The 7,269-nt window shown below is 33.0% G+C and overlaps 1 long non-coding RNA gene across 1 annotated transcript in view; it reads left to right on the plus strand.

The window, feature by feature from the left end:
* LOC137490123 (uncharacterized) overlaps nt 1-570 on the plus strand; it is a 1,504-nt gene extending 934 nt beyond the window's left edge. Inside the window, exon 3 of the long non-coding RNA XR_015480616.1 lies at nt 1-570. This exon is cut by the window's left edge and continues 91 nt beyond it. This is a non-coding gene — a long non-coding RNA (uncharacterized LOC137490123).
* Nucleotides 571-7,269: the final 6,699 nt, after the last annotated feature.

Raw genomic sequence — 7,269 nt, forward strand, 5'->3', positions numbered from 1 at the left:
CAGGAGGGATCCCCAGGCTCGAGGATCTTATGAGTTCAGGGCTCTCCTGGGACAGCATGCCAAATGCACTTAATAATAAATCATCAGCTTAGTGTGAACTCTTGAAACTTGCAACTTTCATCTTTTTAAGCACTTTTAGCTTAGCTTAGCGTCAATCATTGAATCAGATTAGACCATTGGCATAAAACTGTTTTTAATATTTTTCATGTAAATTTGACTTTTCTGTAGTTACATCGTGCAGTAAGGCCATTGGAGAAAAAGTATCCAAGCTGTTATCTCTAGGCTGATATTGCTTGGAACTATACTTTTTTTTTGGAGTAATAATCAAAAAAGCATTACTGTCATAGCATAGCTGGAGCTTGTGCAATATTACTTAGCGGCTGAAAAATAGCTTTAAATTTTTCGTACACCATGTAATACAGAAGAGTCAAGCTATAAATAGGAAAATCATCACATTTTTTCTATTTATTTTTGCATTTTTAAACGGGATGCTAATGGTCTAATCTGATTTAATGGTTTATGCTAAGCTAAAAGTGTTCCTGTCAGAACTGGAAATCAACTAAATGCATTAAAAAAGGTAAAACTCAATTGTTTAACTCTAGGTAAGTGTTTCTTTAATGCAAATAAGCAAAATACTATTCAAAAAAAAAAAAAAAAACAGATGTATAAACAGTTAAAGTCAGAATTATTAGCCCCCCTGAATTATTAGCCCCTCTTTTTCCCCCAATTTTTGTTTAACGGAGAGAAGATTTTGTTCAACACATTTCTAAACACAAAAGTTTTAATAACTCACTTCTAATAACTGATTTATTTGATCTTTGCCATCATGACAGTAAATAATATTTGACTAAATCTTTTTCAAGACACATTTATACAGCTTAAAGTGACATTTAAAGGCTAAATTAGGTTAACTAGACAGATTCGGGTAATTAGGCAAAGTATTGAATAATGATGGTTTGTCCTCAAACTATTGAAAAAATAAATACAGTAGCTTAAAGGGGCTAATAATATTGACCTTAAAACGGGTTTTAAAAAATAAAAGCTGCTTTTATTCTAGCTCAAATGAAACAAATAAGACTTTCTCCAGAAGAAAAAATATTATCATACATACTGTGAAAATTTCCTTGCTCTGTTAAACATCATTCAGGAAATATTTAAAAAAGAAAAAAAATCCAAGAGGGTTTAATAATTCTGATTTTAACTGCATATTTTTTTATAATAATCATAGATTTAGCAGTAAAAGCTAACTGCATTTATTTCGATTGTACAATATGCGCTCTACTACTCTGAAACTGGATAGCAGTGCAGGTTTGTGTGTCATGTATATCATGCGAGGTCATGAGGGAGTATGTGCTCAGAGTGAGACGTGCAGTCGTCGCATCTGTCCTCGCATGTCACACTATCAGGGTACACTGCTGACTATCTAAGGCTACCAGAGGGATGAGCACCCTCAATCTGCCCTGTGTAGGACGAGCCCAAAATTAGAGCCAATGCTGGCTGAAGATAGAATCCATGAACCCTGGGGATTGTATTAAGATATCTAGCTTGCAAACTGAGCTGCTTGTAAGATAAGTGATGTCTACGCAAGAAGGAAAAAATTAAACGCCTTACAGTTGCGAAAATTCTTTATTTGGATATCAATGCACAAGTGCTTCTCATATGTTTCTCTTATCCCTTTGACTGCCCATCTACCAAATGGTTGACCATGTTTTTACTGTTTTAAATAATGGTTTACAAGCAGAGCATTGATTACAAAAAAATCAAACAAACATAATCCTGTTGCACTACTACACTTGATTTTGGTTTCATTGTAAAAAACAAAACAAAACAAAACAAGAAAACATGTTAAATTTAGAATCTGAATTATTTTATGGCATACTTCAACAAATAAAGATGATTTAGTATTCAAAAATGTTTTATTTTCAATATTTTAAAAAATAAATTCTGAGGCTTCATATTTTCATATTTTTCATAGTTTATGTATTAGTTACTTGAAAGTAGTCTCAGAGTCTGGTGGGGGCACTTTTAGCTTAGCTTAGCATAAATCATTGAAATGGATTAGACCATTAGCATCTCGCTCAAAAAAAATGAAAAAACATAATTTTCCTGTTACAGAAAATACTTAAAAAAAAAAAAAACATCATTAACATTTTCTTTAAAATGTTCACTTCTTTCCCAAACATATGAATCATTTTTGAACACTGACCATTATTACAAATTCAGCTACAAATCTATTCAATCTGAATTTATTTTAAAGTGCAATAGTTTGTCACCATATTAGCCAAATATTTATGGCATTCGTAAAAAAAAATACTAATTATTTAGTATTCAAAATATTTTATTTTGAATATTTTTAAAAATAAATTGGTCTTACACTTCATCACTTCATATTTTCAGGTTTTTCCTAGTATATGTATTAATTCTGGTACTTTTACCATAAACCGTTTGAGGTTGATTATTCAGAAATTATGGAATGTGTTGAAAAAATAATGCATTATGTGTGCTAATTAGCGACATAAGAAGTTAAGAAATGCAATCCAAAAATTGTTTTCTTGGTGGGGTAGTTCCACCCTCAGGTGGTTTTAAACTTTTATACATTTGTTTTTTCCCTTGAACTAAAAAGACAAACGTCAGAAATAACAGAAAGTTGTCATTGACTTCTATAGGAAAAAATACTACGAAAGTAAATGGTTACCAATTTTCAACATTCTTTAGAACTTTTGTGTTCATCTGAAAAAAAATTAATTCAAACAGGTTTAGAGCCAGAGCCAGAGTTAATGACAGAATTAATATTTTGGGGTGAACTGTTCCTTTAAACAATATATAAGCTAAGTCACATTAAGGCAAGTAATTTCACTCGCCGGCCATCTTCGAAACACCTCTCGGGCAGTATTCTCGGGCATTCTGTTTAAATAGGGAAACATCAAATTCTCCAAAACTGCTTGCCAAGCTTACGATTGAATTTCATATATAGAATCACCAATAAAATTATACAACACCTGTCTCTTTATTCTGGTTTCGAAATGTCCAAATCACACAAAATCTGCAGAAACGCATTGTCTGAGCTCCTACCCTGGAGTCAATCAGTTTTTGGCGATCGATGACTGGCTCCTGTACTAGAAGGCGGGCTTTATTCACCATATAGCGATCGACGATTGGCTCCTGTATTAGAAGGCGGGCTTTATTCGCCATATTGACCATTACAATTTTTCCCATTCAAAAAGACACGAGTGACATGTCTTGTGCATTCTTTAGACCATTTTGAGGGATGTAAACAAAAACAATGGTCCCAACATATTTCCTGTTTTACATTTTAAATTTCTATACTTTCCAAGAATCCAAAAAATACCACATATTAATAAGTAATGTTATGACACAGTTTAACATTAAGTTATGACTGAATTGCCTCTTGTTACTGTGAAATAGTTTGGTACAAAGCAGGAAATGTTGATGGGCCAATGACAACACCACATAAAAATGGTCCATAGTCTTTAATACAAGTATGACAGATTTATAAGCTTTAAAAATATAAATCGTGGTTGAGATATGTTGAAGTAAATGGAAAGAAACAGTTGTTAAATACATCTGGCATTTGACAAATGTTTATTGTTTATTATGCAATAAAAACTAACGTGTAAGGAGATATTTAATTATTAATTGTAAATTAAATGTTTTTTTTAACAAAAGCACACTCGGACTCAACTTTATTATCCCGTTTAGGGAAATTAAAATTGCAGCAAGGTGCCGTAACACAGACGAAGTTCCATGTACACATTAACAAAATATTACCACACAACATACATTTCATCAGTTTTAGATGCATCTCCCTTCCCCCCTGACAGCCACCATTATGAAAGGACAAACCTTAAATGATCTTAGTTTTCTTAGAAAAAAAGTGTTGGTTGAACTTTTGTATAGAAATAATGTCCAAGTTGAAGCTTTGATATTATTGCATGGCCGACTGACAATATGATTTGGATTTTGTTAGTTGTGAATATCACACTTATTTAGATCAAATTTACCATATAAAAATCAGAAACTGCACCAAATCGCAAACTTCTAGAATGAAATGGAGGTGTTTATGAGCATAAACTCAACGTTCTATACTAAACCATAAAAGTCTGAGCTTGACCTGAAGAAAAAAAACCCTACGCATATTTTGCTTATGTTGTCATGCATTTCTTTTTAGGTTTTTTTCCTGAAGGTTCAGTAAACATATTTTTAAAAAAAGTCAAGGTTAAAAGGTCGGGTCAGGGTTAAATCTTGCACATACCATAGCAGTGGGTGCCTAATCGCCAGACCTTTTGAAGACAGATATGCCATTTCTTTTGAGAGAGAGAGAGAGGGTTCTGAAGTAAACCAAACCATGGTTGCGTCCAGAAACTTTAAACAAACACTCTACTTTTCTTGAAAATAGCCTTATTTTAAAAGTCCTCTATAGATATACAGTTGAGTTTTTGTTTTTTAGCAATTTTTTAATATTCATCTGATTTCCCAGTGTGGCATGAGCACTTTTAGCTTAGCTTAGCATAAATCATTAAATTGGATTAGACCATTCGCATCTCACTCGAAAGATTAGTAAAACATCATTTTTTTCTGTTTCAGTAAATAGTTCTAAATTGTATTGGCATTTTTATCAAATATTCCCTGAAAAATCTTCTCTTCTTTACCAAACATTAATCATTTTTGAACACTTTAACATATAGTGGTCAAGTGGCATGAAAAATTTGGCAAAAATGTATTAAATCAGAAAACAGTGCTTTTAAAGTGCAGTAGAATGCCACTATATTAGAGTTTTGAACAAATAAATGTAGCAAAAACATTTGTGAAAATCTTACAGACAATGGATATGAATTCTTGTGTATAAGATCCTTTTAGATGTCATTGTGTAAAAAGGAATGTGTTCTCTTTTTCTTTTCATTAAACAATTGTATTTGTATTCATTAAAGGTGATATATTAACTAGACTTCTTCCGTTTAGTGTGATATGCCCTGCATACTAATGAAGCATTTTTGCAGAAGTAGCTGAAGCTGATGGAAATCCAAAGGTCTGATTGTCTAAAATTAACTTGAGATTTGCTGCGAAACTTCCTGTCGGCAGAACTGTGTTGAAACTAAACGCAGAATATGTGCAGTTGAGAAGTCTTATGCTTTTAATGTTGCGCAGAGAATTCGTAGAAAAAGAGGACGCATGTATGGGTGCGGCCAACGATGTAGGGGTGAGGACTGAAGAATGATTGACAAGTGACAAATTTCACTGAACTCTGCCTGTTAATATGACTGCAAGTGAAAGTCAGGAAATGAATACTGTTGCGCACCTCCTGAATGTAACTCTTGCATTGCATTGAGGATAACAGAACTTTGTGAATTGAATTATTCATTTGTATCCAATAAATGATTAATATTTTTGTCATTGAAGAAAACCCTCTTCTGACCTTTTTCTGTTGAACACACATGGAATTGATTAGATATATATTATATGTATCTTTATATATATATAATAGATTATCGTCTGTGATTATCATGGTGAGCTGCATATAGAAATGCATGCAGAAAACCGGCTGTCAGTGTGGATCTCGTTGGACGCACTTTGCTTCAGGGTGGAGGGAAAACCCTGCACATATTTTCACTGGTGTCTTAAGGAGGTGCTCTCAGCTCAGATGGAATTGGTCAGTATGCTGAAGAGCCGATAGGGGATTGGCTGTTCAGACAGAAAGGGGTGTGTTCACTGCTGGCGGTCAGGCTTTATGTAAGCAATCCCTGAAATCATGTGAGTTTCTTGGCATGTCTTCTGTACTTCACACTGAAAGAGCATTCTGAATGTGACAGTGTGAGGCTCAGGCACAAAATGCCAATATAATGTGTGAGGTATTTGCAGTCATTAGGGACATCAAGTTGAAATGCAGTCAGTCTAATTTATTGTATAATACATCGGCCGTGGTTACCAGAGCTTTACTGGTGAAAAAATATAATTAAAATTGGATATATCGTTTTAGGTTTTTAAATAGATTAACAAAGGCAGCATGGTGGCCCAGTGGTTAGCATTGTCTCCTCACAGCAAGAAGGTCGCTGATTCGAGTCCCGGCTGGGCCAATTGGCATTTCTGTGTGGAGTTTGCATGTTCTCTCTGTGTCGACAGACATGCAGTTAATTGGATGAATCTATGAATGTGTATGACAGTGTATGTGTGTGCACTGCAAAAAATGCTTTTCTTACTTAGATTTTTTGTTTTGTTTCTAGTCTAAATATCTAAAAGTTCTTAAATCAAGCAGAATTTTCTAGACAAGCAAAACATACTGTCTTGTTTTAAGAAATAATATGCCAAAATGAAATGAGTTTTTCCTTAAATCAAGCTAAATAATCTGCCAATGGGGTAAGCAAAATAATCTTATCACAAATCGAAAAACAAGATTATTTTGCTTACCCCATTGGCAGATTATTTTAGCTTGTTTTAAGGAAAAACACTTCATTTTGGCATATTTTTTCTTAAAACAAGACAGTATGTTTTGCTTGTCTAGAAAATGCTTCTTGATTTAAAAATTTGTAGATATTTGGACTAGAAACGAGAAAAAATCTAAGTAAGAAAAGCATTTTTTGCAGTGTGGGTTGCGGCTGGAAAGGCATTCACTGCGTAAAACATAGTTGGCGGTTCAGTGCACTGTGGTAAATAAGCAGCCCTGATAAATAAGGGACCAAGCCAAAGGAAAGTGAATTAAATTCACAGTAAAAATTGCTAACTGGTAGAATGTTAATATACTAATATTTTCTAGTGTTTTTTTTTTGTTTTTTGTTTTATTTATATTTTTGTACTACCATGTAGGTGCTGAGAGGAACCTAAAACTCTAATGTAAAACTTAATGCAAAGAAAAAATCATAATAAATAAAATGTATCCTATTTTTCTTTCACTGTAAACTATAAAAGTGCTTGGGTTTTTTTCACTTTTCAAAACATTTTACAATTTTTTACAGTAAAATGATGAAATCTATTACAGTTATCATGAACAAGTAAGGAAACTTATGCCTTATAAGCATGTTTTTACTGCAGCATTTTTACACATGACAATAAAATAAATGAGCATTTTGCATTGTGATGTTACAGTGCTCAGCATATTTGAGTACACTCCATTTTGAAAATGTTTGCATCCATTTTTCAGTGAATTTAGGCAATGTAATTTGGTGCGTTTAAACAAAATCAACTTATTAAACAGATATATTTATTAAAATAACATTTTAGTCACCAAAAATATTTAGAAACTGAAGGAAAATACAA

The sequence above is a fragment of the Danio rerio genome, chromosome 3 (assembly GCF_052040795.2).
Source record: "Danio rerio strain M-AB ecotype USA chromosome 3, GRCz13ab, whole genome shotgun sequence".
Taxonomy (NCBI): Eukaryota; Metazoa; Chordata; class Actinopteri; order Cypriniformes; family Danionidae; genus Danio; species Danio rerio.